The sequence below is a fragment of the Corylus avellana genome, chromosome 5, assembly GCF_965113065.1.
Source record: "Corylus avellana chromosome 5, dhCorAvel1.hap1.2, whole genome shotgun sequence".
NCBI lineage: Eukaryota > Viridiplantae > Streptophyta > Magnoliopsida > Fagales > Betulaceae > Corylus > Corylus avellana.
The window spans coordinates 13,049,382-13,065,463 of NC_142494.1; the positions used below are offsets into that span (position 1 = coordinate 13,049,382).

General features: G+C 38.7%; 2 pseudogenes; one reads left to right on the top strand and one right to left on the bottom strand.

The window, feature by feature from the left end:
* The window catches only part of LOC148585801 (protein trichome birefringence-like 43), a 70,651-nt pseudogene that overhangs the window by 1,405 nt on the left and 53,164 nt on the right, over positions 1–16,082 (top strand).
* On the bottom strand, positions 314–14,654 carry LOC148585802 (putative disease resistance protein RGA1; annotated as a pseudogene).

Sequence of the window (16,082 nt, forward strand, 5' to 3'; positions counted from 1 at the left end):
CTAGTACCTAGAGACATTTGTCAAGTCCAAGCAATGCTTGAATATCTGCAGTAACAGGCTTCGTCAACATGTCCGCTGCATTCTCAGAAGTGTGAATCTTCTCAAATAACACTTCACCTGTAGCAACCAATTCCCTGATCTTGTGAAACCTCACATCAATGTGCTTGGTTCGTACATGATACACCTGATTCTTTACCAAATAAATGGCACTCTGGCTGTCATGATGCAACGAAACTCCACCTTGCTGAATACCCAGCTCTTTGACTAATCCTGTTAGCCACAAAGCTTCCTTTGCAGCTTCAGCCGCTGCCATTTACTCTGCCTCAGTTGTGGACATCGCAACCGTGGACTGAATCATTGACTTCCAACATATGGGTCCTCCTACAAGAGTGAACACATAACCCATGGTTGGCCTCCTATCATCCAAGTCCCCTGCATAATCTACATCCACATATCCCACAACTGACAAATCACTCTTTTGTTTGACAAAAGTGATGTCGTAGTCTGTAGTACCTTTCAAGTATCTGAAAATCCATTTAACTGCATCACAGTGCTGTCTCCTTGGATTTGCCATGTACTTGCTTACCACACTCACTGCATGAGCCAAATCTTGCTTGATACATACCATAGCATACATCAGACACCCGACTACACTAGCATATGGGACCTTAGACATGTCTTCAGTTTCTTCAACGGTCTTTGGACACTGTGAGGTAGACAAACGGAAATGATTCACCAAAGGTGTATTCACCAGTTTTGCATTCTCCATGCTAAACCCTCTCTAACACCTTCTTCACATAGCCGGCCTGAGATAGCCACAATCTCTTGGCATCCCTGTCCCTGTGAATCTCCATCCCAAGAATCTTCTTGGCTGCACCCAAATCCTTCATGTCAAATTCTCTACTCAACAAAACCTTTAGTTTGTTGACCTCCACTATACTCTTTGCTACAATAAGCATATCATCCACATACAGTAACAGAAAAAAAATGAGCCATCATCAAGGCTCCTCACATAAACACAACAGTCATACTCACATCTCTTGTAGCCAATTCTGATCATGTAGGAGTCAAACCGTTTATACCACTGCCTTGGAGACTGCTTCAACCCATAAAGTGACTTCTTCAATTTACATACCAAGTGCTCCTCTTTAGGTAGATTGAACCTCACTTGCTGCTCCATGTAAATCTGTTCCTCCAAATCATTATGGAGAAAAGTTGTCTTCACATCCATCTACTCAAATGCCATGTCATAATGAGCTACCAACACCAATACTGCTCAGATAGAAGTATGTCTGACCACTGGAGAAAATATTTCCACGTAATCAACCCCTTTCTGCTGTGCATAACCCTTTGCTACTAGGCAAGCCTTGAACTTTTCTCCCCCTTTTTCTGATATTGCTTCCTTTTCCTTGTACACCCATTTACACCATATCACCCTCTTCCTTGCTGGAAGCTTCACCAAATCCCACGTTTGGTTCTTTTGTAGGGATTCCATCTACTTTGCCGTAGCACCCACCCATCTGCTCTTCTCTTGGCTATTGATAGCCTCTTGAAAAGTGGTAGAATCTCTACTGCTGATGACAAGAGCATAGGAAACCATGTCTTCATAACCGTACCTGACTGGTGGCCTATGTTCTGAGTTTTAAAAGTACTCGCAAGCACACAAGTCGTTTGCAATATAGTGTGTGCAAATGCGAGGTCGAATCCACAAGGAATTGCATTTTGAAAATCAATTTCTATCTAACCTAATCCTATTTTAACCTATTTCCAAATTTGTGTGATTTTGTCGTGATAAAAATATAAACTAAATGAAAAATGATTGTAAATCAAATGGATTGTCAGAATCCACCGCACCAAATCAAAACCTTACATTCTCGTATTTTGTTTATACCATCGACAAACAATAAAGCCCAAAAATATATATTAAAACATCCGACGAATCCAAACAATTGACAAATCACAATGAATACCCAATTGAAATCAAATCATTCAATGTATCCATTTGATAAACAAATCACAACAAATATCCGAGCTTTTTGTGTCCGGACCCCTCCTTCAAAACATTGTTTCTGTTTACTTGACAAACAAGCTTGATTCAGTTATGCTTTTCTACTAAACATTATTGATAACTAGTCGTATTCAAAGGTAACTAAAGGGGATCGAATCACTGGCATTTAAACAGAGGATTTTTATTGCTCAGGGATGATTTGCTACAATTTAAACAGAGAGAGAGAGAGCATACTTTTGCGTCAATCTCTGTTGATTCCACATCGATGTTGATATCAGCAATAATTTTGATGATGTCTACCAGTAATCCAGGTTTATCAGTTGTCTCTATACAAAGTAAGCTGTAAATTTCAGAGAAAAATGAATAAAAAGATGATAGATCAATCTACCCATTCTTTGCAAAAAAGTATCAAACTTCATTCAGAGTACGACCTCCCAAATGGTTGGAGCGTGCAAAGGTAGAACTACAAGTGAAACAGTAAAATAAAATAAAAACAAATTATAATGTTAAAAGACAACTTAATCACAAGTAGCAAACCTCCTCTTAGGTCCATCTTCCTTCACTTGTTTGCAATATCAACATCAAGCTGCAAAACGAAATCACAAACTTCTGTTTGACTTTGTAAAGTTAGAGAAAAACACATGAAATTGAAGTTGGTTAAGCTAACTAGATCATAGCCATGAAAACTCTGATTGATCCCCAATGAATTACAAATTATACTTTATATTGATTCAGCATCACCCGTGGCACCACATGGAAAAAGAGGACAACGTTTGATCAACAAATCAATTAAACACCATAAAAGTTTTGAGAAAGGCTAGCAGTAGAGCAATTTTGGCTTGCATATAGTTTCTACTGCTGTGACAAAGTGCATTTCACAAGGGAAATAACTTGTACACATCACGAAGAGCATAGCTAGATGAAACTTGTTGAGAAGATAAACACAAACCCCTGTCAAGCCATCAGTTCTTATACTAGTATTGGAAACATAAACACTTAAAACAGGGCACTACTTTCCAGCTCTACCTCTTGGCCTCTGTTTTGAAATGAGACTTTTTGAGTAAGGAGCAAGTTGAGTGAAAACGGCACAATTCCAAGGAAAGAGGAAGTGGAAGCATGGAAACACCTTTTCCACAAAAGTCTCCAGATCCACTCCAAGTTTTAGCACCGTGTGATCTTTGAGAAGACCATTAAAAGCCAATCCTAAAGATCATATTCCAGGAATCAGATTTTGCTTATTTCTTCATTCTCATTTTCCAGGAATCATTACAAATTTCAAATTGGCTCAAAATCTTAAATCCATATATGAATTCCAGTATCAGATAAATGAGAGAAACTTATACCATGTCTCTTGTTTGTCTCTGCCTTCTTATAAGAGAGAAACTTATACTTGATGCTATCAGTTGTAGAATTTAAATTTCAAATGGAAACACAAACAAAAATTTTTAAAAGAAAAAAGAAAATAATATTGGAAATTCCATTGAAGTGAAAGATAGGATACAATACCGAAAATCGTAGAGCTTAGCACAAGTTTGATTGTTGGTAATGTCTAAAGAAGCGTCTATACATAAAACCTTCAGATCTGCATATGAAATCAAAAGCTTGACACAGTATAATGAAGATGAACAACAACAAAAAGCAAATTACTGTCTAATTGGTGACTTAAAAACCTGAGCAATTGGGCAAGTTTTGCTTTGCATCCACTCCATACAATTACCAATATCGTCGCCATTTCGAAAGTTTGGGATGTGAACAATCTTTGGCCAATCCTCTCCTATTCCTTGTTGACATCTTTCCTCCAAGAGAGGACATTTTGCAATCCTCAAACGACGTAAAGAAGTGAGGCGGCGCACCTCTTCAGGCAATGATATTAAATTGGGACAATTGATGATTCACAGCTCCTGAAGTGAAGTGAGGTTGCCAATCCACTCTGGCAAAGACACCAAACTAGGGCAGTCCATAATTTGAAGCCCTTGCAGAGTGGTAACATCTCTAAGCTCTCTTGGGAGAGAAACCAAGTTTGGAACTTGTACTATAGATAGATGACCAAGTCTTGTAGGTCCAAGGCAATGTGTGCCATCTTCATTCACATTGTTGAAAAGTTCCTCGCAGCCAGCAATACACAAATCTTCAAGTGTGGTGAGATGTTGAAAGAGTGGAGATATGGATATTCGCAATTTACGACACCACAAACTCTTCAGTCACAAGAGAAGTGAGGTTTTGCTGCCACTCTTCTGGAAGATATTCAAGTTCCTCTAATCCCATAAGAAAAAGAGACTTCAATTTGGAAAGATCGGAAAATGGAGAGGAAGAGGAGGGTGATATGACTAGTATTAGAGCCATTATAGGGCAATCACCAGTACATAAAGAAGAAAGGCAAGGAAATGATGGGAATAATGGAAGATGGTGATGTGGCTCAAGATCTGCTATTATTGTTACTTTTTCCCTCATCCTCCACCATCCCCTCCTCAACTTAGGCAAGTTCGAAAGAGTGAGAATTTCAAAGGGAGAAGAGGACATGTCACTAGCATCATTGCTTATGTACTCCAACGAACTTAAGTTGTGAAGATTGAGACGCTTGAGAAAAGGGAATCGATCCAATGGTGGGATATGTTGGAACCATTTACAATCCCATATGAAAATAGAAACCAAATTTGAGAGCAAGGATACCCAGCTAGATAACCTAGAACCTGCATACCCAGCTATAGATAATTGTGACAAATTTTGGTGTGGCTGAAGGTTTTGCAACAATTGTTCATCATTTGCAATTGCCCTATCACTATCATTACTAGCTTCTAGGCCCCACTCTAATTCCAGACATTGAAGGTATTGCTTCGTCGCCAAGTTTGTAGCCTTGGCTTCTAATGGAGAAGATCTTAAGTGTTCTAAACCTTTGATATGTAATTCTCCTCTCAATTCACCTAAACCATCCAGATTGCCTAGCCCACGCTTTTGCTTTGAAAAGCACCTTTTCTTCTTCCCTAAACTGTAAAGCGTTAGTGTATGGAGAGTAGTCAACTTTCCTAGTTCATTTGGCATGAGTCATGCTGTCACACCCATGAATCGCAAGATGTCTATGGCTAATCAAGTTTCTAGTGTCTTTTGGCAATTCTTTAAGCCCACTACAATTGTCAAGTTTTAGTGTTTACAAATTCTGCAATTTAGTTATAGTAGTGGGGAGTAGTTTGATATCATCATTCCTAGAAAGATCAAGAAATCTTAAATGCTTTAACTTGCCAATGGAATTCGGCACTTTTTGAATACTTAAAGAACTCAAATTCAAAGCACGCAAGCATTTAAAACTTGAAATAAGTGTATCAAAGATTGGCTTACTCCACTCAAATACTGCAATCACTACCAAAAAAAAAACAAAAAAAAGGTTTAGTGACATGGTTATTTGGGGCATTTTTGGCCAAAAAAGCATCACAGTTGATTTCGCAACGCTTGATTAAAGACACTTGGGACACGTCAGCTTGGATAGGGACTGAAATATAAGTTCGAGGCACTTTTTATTGAAAAAACACCTCGAAAAGGGAGCGTCTGAAACAAAGCACCCTCTTTTTGAAAAGGGGTCATTTGGAGGTGTAGAAGCGCCCCCATATAACAATGGGGGCGCTTGCCCAAGAAAGCACCCTCTTTTATGAAAGGAGGGGCTTTAACATTAAAACGTCCCCTAATTAATATATATGGGAAAAAAATTTTCCCCATATAATACAATACAATTTCCAATCCAATCCATATTTTTCCCTGATATACACTCCACAATACAATCCATAAAAGTCAAATATACAATTTTCTCCATTCATCAATCTCAATCTTATATCTCATAATACAATCTCATACGACAATCTCATATCTCATAAATACAAAGTGTACCACATCATAAAAAGTTAACAAAAATTGTACCATACATACGAAATAAAATATCCAAAAACCGATGTCATAAACACAAAGTGTCTCCACCACATCTCAAAGAGTTAACACAAATTGTATCATATATACATATGAAATAAAATATAAACAACTGGTTCGCTTTTCATTTGTCGTCCAATACGTATCCAACCTAACAAGTCAAGCATACGTATGTCACTTAACGATTACCTGCAAATGATGAAAGCAAAAAAAAAAGAAAAATTAAATTACAAACATATATCTAACTATTTTGGAATTGCAAGCCTATATATAACTAGATTTTATATTACAAGTAAGTGACACAAATATGAAGATCTACACATACTTTGTGATGATCCACAACGATCGCCTTCTACATGATCAGTTGCATGCTCATCTTCATTTGTTAATGAATTCCCACCTACATATAATTCGTTGCAAATGTATATTACGCAATCATATATATGTTCTTAAGTCAACTACAATGTGGAAGTAACATTTATAATCATGAAAATGTAAATAAAACTAATAAGGTAATTAAGTTAATTATCTGATCGACTAGCAACTGATGATCTCGCTCTCACAAGTCCCGGACACTCGGTGTCATGTGGAGTACACATGTTTATGTTGCTCGTTCCTTGGCTCGCCAACAAAGTTTCATCAATTTACGGACGTTGACATAGGCAGAAGATGTTAACGCGGCAATCTATTCGGCTTGTTTGGAAATATGTTGGTCTTGTTCATTTATAAGCTCAAGCAGTGCAGGGACTTGTACAGCTAAGGCTGACGATCTATTTGCATGTGTGCTGCCTTTGACTGGTAGATGCCCAGGTCCTATTCCTCGTACATGACCAGTGTATTTTGCCTTCCCCATGACTATGGCATAAGTGTCGTCAGGTGCCCAATTTATTGATCCCTGCATCCAGCTCTTCGAGCTTGCTGTAGTGTCCTATGAACTCAGAGCCCTCATCTTCTCCTATATATAGAATATGGAAAAGTGTTACGCACCAACTAATCAACTCAGAAAGATTTACCATATTACAGTGTTTTAGAAAAATTCAACAGATGCATACACAAACTAAATCTACAAGTCAAACACATACAACTTTGTCTACAATGTTGTCATTGAGGAAGGAGCCATCCTTTCTCGTATGGGTTACGTTGAAAATGACCGCATCAAACACATACCATCAACATGTTCTAGATTTCTTCCTTTTTGTGATCTGGAACCTACTTCCAAGTAGGTGCACCTGTGCCCACAATACCACTAGTACGAACAAGATTTCCAACGTACCTACGTAATTTCTGACTGCTTAGACCTACGAGCTGATCTGCACTATTGAACTCAACGACAATCCTCTCTCCCCTTTCCATACCCCACATATTAAGCGGACCACTTACAGTGCGCACATGAAATTTATTTTCTTTATCTGTATTTATGTTTAACACATGAATCGCGTATAAGGTTATATGTAATAATTATAGCATATGAACGACATCATTGTAAGATTTTATAACATAAATAAATATGAAACATATATGTACCTATATGTCATCTGGCTCCTGTATGTCATCTGTCACATGATCTTGCCCATCCGACTCCTGTGTGTCATCTATCTCATGATCCTACTCATGTGTCGAGTGAGGCCTATCCTCATCAGCACCATTGAACGAATTGAATTGTGGATCGATTAACCTATCCATGTTAGTATATAAATGTTGATCATTTGCCCATTCACTGTCATCGTGAACTTGATCTTGAGGTGGTATAGGTCGGTATATTCCGGCTCGCAGGTCTTGTGATTCATCGTCGTCGTACAAAGCCAATTGTTATGACGACGGTCTTTTCACCGGAATCTCTCGTACTGGTAACTTCAAGTATGTGTTTTTCCTTGGCATCTTTTTCTTCTACAAGATAAACAAGGAATGTGAGATGACATTCAAATACATTAGAATAAATATATATACAATTATTGTAATTACAAACAATTATAATAATTTTTGAAAAATACGGATACCCATGTCGTTTGGAAGTAGGTCGTTTGGTCTTTTGTCGTTTGGAGGATATGGGTATGTCAGTTGAAGGTAGGTCGTTTTGGCAACATTCAACGACATCGTCCGGATCATGAGTAATGTTCAGGTTGAGCAGCTCACTCTAATGGTAGTTAGCACATGAATCATCATTGCCTTCGCCCTCACCAATGTCGTACACGTTTCGAGGTGTAGTCCTTACAACACAAGACCAATTTGGGTCCCTTTCATCGACGACGTAAAATACTTATGACACTTGCGAAGATAACACATACGGCTCATCAATAATTTGCTCTCCCGTGTGTATCAAGTTTTTAAAATTCACAAGCGTGAACCCATAGTGGTCGACCTTGTAGCCCCTATCCATTCTTATGTTTGCCTAGTCACACTTGAACAACACATATCTAGTGTTGTCGTAGTACTCTACTTCGATTATTCTAGTGAACTTCCCATAATATGTATGGCCATCAACTGTTGGCATGCACACACCACTGTTTTGAGTCTTTTTACCTTCATCGTGGGCCAAAGTGCGAAACAATGAACCGTTAACTACATAGCGGTAATATTCTAGTGCGTCTTTAGACGGCCCCTTAGAATGGCATACAAGCTTCACCCCCAGTTCAGTGTGGCATGTTGCGTCCATTCGATTAACCTGCGATTTAATAGTAACAAGAAACATATTTAATATGTCATTCAAACTTGAAAGTTAAGTTATTATTTGGAATACATGACTTTCATCTTACGTAGTCGTGATACCAATCACAAAATTGCTGCTTATGTTGTGTGTCCAATTCAATGTTCGTCATTCGCCTCTTATTGCTTCCTTGCCGAAGCATATCCAAGTGTCTCCTATATGCCCATATATATATATATATATATATATATATATATATATATATATATATATATATATATATATATATTGGAAATAAATGTTTTATGTTTCACCAGTAACGGTAAGAAATGAAGTAACATGCATTAAGAATAGAACTCACATCCGCAATTGAAGGAACTCGTCCAAGTTAAACAGAATATATCGGTGAACCTGTGCCAAGGTGCGGTTGTCAAGTTTGACTCGTTTTACTACCCCTTTAGCCTCATCTAGGTTTCTTTGAGGCCTATTTTGTATTGTTAGTGCATTATCTAAATACATGGAGATAAATGACACCAGTTCTCTTGCTACGTAGCCTTTTGCAATAGACCCTTCCAGTGCAGATTTGTTGCGCATGTCATTTTTTAATACTCCAAGACTCCTACATACATTTAATCACCTTGCTCATTTTGTGTCTATTCATTATACATATATAGACACACAAGAATAACGTGTATATATATATACCTCTCAGCTGGATACACCCACCGAAGTGCTACCAGTCCACCAAGTCGGCATTCTCGAACTAAATGCACAACAACATGCACCATGATGGTAAAAAATCTGGGTGAAAATATTTGTTCTAGCTTGCACAAAATTATGATGATATCACTCTCGAGTCAGTTTAGATCTGATTGTGACAATGTTTTCGAACATATGCCTCGAAAGAATATCGATAACTCTATTAGAGGCGTAACAACCTTGTCTGGCAAGGATCTGCGCAATGCAATAGGCATAAGTTGTTGCATGAGTATGTGATTGTTATGACTCTTTAAACCCACTTGGTACGTTCCTTAAGTCTGACACATCGGGAGACATTCGAGGCATATCCATCCGGCACTTGTACATCTCTAATCACTTTCAAGAAATTAGTTTTTTCCTCATTGGACATCGTGTGGCAAGCTGGGGCAGGTATATTTTCTCATTGTTGCCAATGAATGGATGAAGTTTTTCTCTTAACCCTATTTTTTGCAGATCCTTACGGGCTTCATGGTTGTCCTTTGCCTCCCCTGTCATGTCAAGTAGTGTGCCAAGTATATTGTCCATGATATTTTTTTCTATGTGCATCACATTGAAGTTGTGTCGTAAGAAATTATCTTTCCAATATGGCAAACTGAAGAAAATACTTTTCTTCTTTCACCCAACATCAGCATTTGTACTAGCTATATCTTGTGCAGTCTTTTGTCTTTTCTCTCTACATGCATCATCGTCCCCACATTCAAATAATAGGTCTAATTGCCTAAGGATGTCCTCGCCATTTGGCACACAGGAGGACCATCAAGTTCTTGTGTATCGTCAAAAGCTCTTTTGTTCAATCTCCACCTATGATCCATAGGCAATAATTGCCTATGCCCCATATAACAACATTTCTTCTCGTGTATTAACCATTTAGACCATGTCGAAGCACTACAAATTGGATACACTTTTTTCCCCTTTGTACTATATCCTGACAAATCTGCATAGGCCAGGAAATCATTTATTGTCCACATCAATGCTGAGTGCAACACAAAGGACTTCTTCATTGATACATCAAATGTTCTTATCCCTACATTCCATAATTCCTGTAATTTTGATATCAGGGGTTGTAAGTAGACATCTATTGCAATTCCAGGTGAACTTGGGCCTTGAATAATCAAGGATAAAATGAAATTCTGTTGTTTCATGCACAACCAAGGAGGCAAGTTGTACGGAATCACCATGATCGGCCAAGTGCTGTGGGTTGTACTCATGTTATTGAATGGATTAAATCCATCTGATGTTAGCCCAAGCCTTACATTGAGTGGATCCTATGCAAATTCTGGGTGTTTCTCATCGAACAACTTCCATGCTTCACCATCCGCCGGATGCCTCAAGACTCCATCTTTTGTGCGCCCATCAACGTGCCATCTCATATGGGCAGCGGTATGCTGTGACATAAACAACCTTTGCAAGCGTGGTATTCGTGGAAACCATTGCAACACCTTAATGAGCCGTTTTTTAGATGGTTGGGACTGCCCATCTTCAGTCGCTCTAATATCGTCCTTCCACTTTGATAATCCGCATTTTGTACAGAAGTCGAAATGCTCAGTATCCTTCCAGAATAACATACAGTCATTTCGACAAGCCAAAATCTTCTCATATCCAAGCCCCAAGTCCTTCAAACACTTTTTGGTCTCATATGTATTTTTGGGAGCAACTGGTTGATTAACTCAAGCAACGATGTGAATATAGTGTTACTAATTCCACCCATACACTTCAAATTGTATAGATGTACAATAGCACCTAGCTTGCTATGTTTGGTTTTATCATGTAGTGGCTTTTCTGATTCCATACGCAAGTTGTAGTATTTTCTCGCAGTCTCATCGTCAACTGTGTCCTATACTGACTCTACAATATTAGGTTACGCTTCCATGTGACTAGCAAATTCACCTTCTCTTGACGCGGGCATGCCGAAAACATCACGGAGCATGGCATTCATAATTCTCGACTCTTCAAGTGCGGGGACCGAAGAAGATCCTTCTAATGTTGGTTCTCTTTGATCAGTAACAAGATCATACATCCTTTCTCCATGGAACATGCATTTGGTGTAACCAGGCAAAATACCAGGTCCACCTGTTAAATGTGTGAAAATCAACTATGGACTGAGAATCTTGTAGAGTTTACATTTCTTACATGGGCAGATTATGTACTCTTTATTTGTAGACTTACTAACTGCAAATTCCACAAATGACTTGGCTCCGTTCACATACTCTTTCGAACCCTTAAACTTTGTCATCCAACTCTTGTCCATAGCGTGACTACATTATAAGTAAACAGCACGTATTCGTAAAGCTATGTATGATATGCTTTTATACAAAATAAGATATATGTCCCTATTACTTGTAAATTAGCATGTACAGAACATATATATAGTATCTCTAGGATAGTAATATGACTATGATGGTACACAATGTATTCCTCTTAATGAAGGCTAATAATTAATAATGTTTATAAGCCTATTAATGGTACACAATCAAACCACAACCAAAACTATACAAAGAAACCCCACTAAACAGCCACAACAAAAATCTATACAGGGTAGAGGCTTATCCAATCCCAAGATCAAGCATTGAAGCATTGAACCCAGAACCCAGATCGACTACCCATATAAAAATTACAGTAAACCCATAAAATATTTAACAGTTCAATGATTCAAGCAACATTTGCAAGCACAAAAAAATAGCTAATCATAAGGTAACATAGTCGTTGCGCACCACCTGCGATCACCGGAACCACCGTGAACAACTCACTCCAAGAAGCAATAAAACCTAAGATGAGAAATACCTGTGAGAGAGAGAGAGAGAGATTTATGTGTGAGATTGAGAGATTTCTGTGAGGGAGAGATTGAGAGATGGAGAGAGATGGGAAATACCTGGGCGCTGGGGGAGTGAGAGACAGAGAGGGACCTGGGCCCTAGGGAGCGAGAGAGAGAGGGAGCTGATGATGAGAGGGTTTGCCAGCAGAGGAGGGAGAGGGATCTGATGAGTAGAGGGTTTTCCAGCCAGCCGGTTTCGATTGGGGGAGATGGTGGGTGGGATTGGTGAGGCACTGGGCGCCGGAGTGAGAGATAGGGAACTGGAGAGGGAAAGGGGGGACTAGCGGGGGAGAGGGAAAATATTGAGGGGGGAACTAGGCACGCGCGAGGGATAGGGAAAATTAAGTGTGCGCTCCCCAAAAATAATTTCGGGGTGCTTGCTATCCAAGCGTCCTTAATTTGAGGAGCTTGCCAGCTAGGAGCCCCTATTTAAGGGCGCGTGGCTCGCAGGCGCCCCTAATCAAGTGCGCTTGGATAGCAAGCGCCCCGAAGTAAGGACGGCAGGCCAGAAGGCGCCCTTAATTAGGGGTGTTTACTAGCTAGGCGCCCCTAATTAAGGACACCTTGCCAAAAAACACCCTTAATTAATTAAATTGGGGTGTGCCCTCTTGGAACGCCCCTTTTTATGGGTGCGTTTTCTTGGAACGCCCCTTATGGGGACGTTTTATTAAAGCGCCCTTATTCCAAGCGTTGGCAAACCTTGTTTTTTGGTAGTGAATGTTCCTATAATAATATTCATCAAATGGTTGAAGTGTTGGAATTTGCAGAAGAAGTGTTCTCATTTTGTCAGCCTTAAGCAAAAATGGTGGAATATCCTGTAATGAATCTAGAGAATTAAATGCCACATGGCGAGTTCTTTCAACTACTTTTTCTGCATTTGGATTTGAAATGATGCACTCATCCCCTGCTACTAACTCTGCAAGATCGTGAATTAGGTCATGCATTTTGCATCTTTCTATATCACCATATGCATTTCTTTGTATGTCTTGGAAAAATGACCTCCAAAGCAATTCCATAAAATACTCGTGACCAATATCTTTAGGACGTCTGTTTCTATCTAATGAATGAATAAAGCCTTGAGCTATCCATAGCTGAATCAACAACTTCACACCAATTTCATGATCTTTTGGAAACAACGAACAAAAGGCAAAACATTGTTTCAATTGTGACGGGAGGTGATCATAACTCAACTTACGTATTGGAAAAATATCATTGTCTTGTTGAGTTATTTTGTAAAGTTCATTGTTTGTAAAGTACAACCAATCCTTTGAATTTTTGAAGTATAACATACTCCCTATGCTCCATAAAGCAAGAGGAACTTGTGCACACCTTCGTACAATCACCCTTCCGATTTCTACTAGCTTTGGATTCCTTAGCTCTTCCCCATCTTTAAATGCCATTTTCTTAAATAAATTCCAAGAATTGTTTTCAGATAGACCTTCTAAAAGATATGGTGACACCGTGCCTGTAATCTCTGCAACTGTTTTGCTACGTGTAGTAATCAAAACTTTGCTTCCCCTTAGGCCACCCACCAACAGATTTTTCAAATTGAACCATCTATTAGGATTCTCATTCCATACATCATCTAAAACAAGTAAATATCTAATCCGATCAAGTTCCACTCGAAGCTGACTTTGCAATAAATCCATCTCAAGGCTTTCGGGTCTCCTTTTAGTTGCACATTCTATGATCTTTTGAACAATAGTTTTCACGTCAAAAGGATCAGAGACACACACCCACATTCTTAAATCAAAATGCTTTTGGACCTCCTCGTCATTGTACACATACTGAGCAAGCGTGGTCTTTCCTTGTCCACCAATTCCAACTATGGGAATGATGGAAACATTATCTTTTTCATTGGAATGGAATAACTGCTCTTTAATAGCCTTCTTTTCACCCTCTCTTCCAATGACTTCTTCCTCACGTACAATAGAGTGTGTATCTTCTCTTTTCCTACGCAAAAATTGTGTCCCTATGAGGCACTCATTAAAACCAAATTTGATCCTATCAGCTGCGACTTCATCCAGTCTCTTTCTAACATGCTTTATTATGTGACCCATTTTAAAGCCATATGCAAGCTGGTTTGATTCGGAAAAAAATATGTGTACCTGTAGTACCCCCAAATATTTAGTATGGTTCATTCCGAAAAGTTGAAACAATTTTTTGGCTGTGTAATTAAGGAAAAGATGAAGGTCTTGTTATAATTGTTGTTATATTTATAATCACCTATTCAAATATAATCATTGTGGTAGTTTTAGAACTCCCCTATGGTTGGAGATTTTGCATGTGTGTGTGTATATATATAGACACACACACGATAGAAAGGTGGCCACAATTATAATTTCAGTGTTTGGGATTGCTGCTGAATCCAAAACCACAGCTTGGATAGTGGACATCGTATTTCTTAGCTTTTGGAGCTCATCTTTGAATCCCCATAGTAGCCCAATCTCTTGGAGAGCCAGAGGGCCCAAACTTTTACTGATACTCGCAGCAGTGTTGAATAGAATTGCCTCGGCCATTTCAAAGCCGCTGTTGAAGTGTAAGGGTGTACTAGGAAGATGTGTTTGGTGTATATTTGATAGTGTTGTCACAATTACGCACCTAAATTAATAGGCAAATAACTGGATATTTTACCCGCAAGTGCACGAGGTTAACATAGTAGTATAGTGTGCAAATACGGGGTCATTCCCACGAGGACTGCTGAATCTTGTCTAAAATTAATTCCCAAAGTGAAATAAAACAAGAGATTGGATTTAAATTGATAATGATAAAAAGGTAGGGCTTTGATATCCATCACTAATTATATTAAACTAATATATCAATATGCCAATGTTTTGATCAAGTCATGTCTATCTAATGTTTGTCAACCTAAGGGCATGGGTGTATACTCTAACTCTTTTATTTCCTAAAGGATTTAGCATGGTATATGCTAAGTTGTTCTTTAGAGAAAGCATATGTTCTATGGAAATCGACAAACACATGAGGCCTAGGGCATGGGTGTATACTCCTGGTTCCCCATGTTGATTAACCCTAGAACTCGGTGTAGATTACTTTTGTTACTTATGTTAAACCCAGGACTCGGTTATCCAAATTGATTTAACTAACTAGTCCATACCACATGCACATGTTGATCAGGCACACACATATGAGGAATTCATGAAACTAGGTATTAATCAAGTTAAATATCATAACAAGATCATCACAAAGGCGCCAATATTGAATATTAACAAAACATAACTAGGGCTTCAATCTAGCCCTACTAATTAAATTAGCTACACATAGAGTTGATGTTAAACATCTTTATAAAATAAAAGAAAAGAAAAAGGAAAAGAATAAACCCGAAACTTGAACTTGAAGAGGTCCAATTCTTCACCTTACAAAAGCATACCTACTCTAGAGGCTTAAGGGTCTATTTATAGGCTTTAGAGGTCTTTGACAAACTAGTAAACCTAGGAATTTCGTAGGGTTTCAAAACCTTTTACAAGTGGGAATTGGAAAATCCTAATATGGAAATATTAGCATCATGGCCGCAGCTTTGAAGTGTCTCCTGCGCACGGGTGCGATCGATCGCAGGTCTGTGATCAAGCCTCTTCTATTGCGCTCGATCACTCAAGGCCTGATTTGTGCTTTGTCTTCTCTGGTACTGCGCTCGATCGCAGGACCTGTGATCGATCGTAGTGTCAGGGGCTCCCATTTTTCTCATCTTCTCTCTTTGAGCCAAAATCTTCCAAATTTACTTCATTTTCTTCGAAAAGCCTACAAAAGTGTGGAAAACACAAAAATGAATTGAAATGACCTAATTAACTAAAACCAAAGGATTAAAACATGCAAGTTAAGGGCTGAAAATATAAATATTTTAGCACTTAACACACCCCCAAACTTACATATTGCTAGTCCCATAGCAATACAAAGCTAAAAATTAAATGAAAAACTGAGAACAAAAAGAT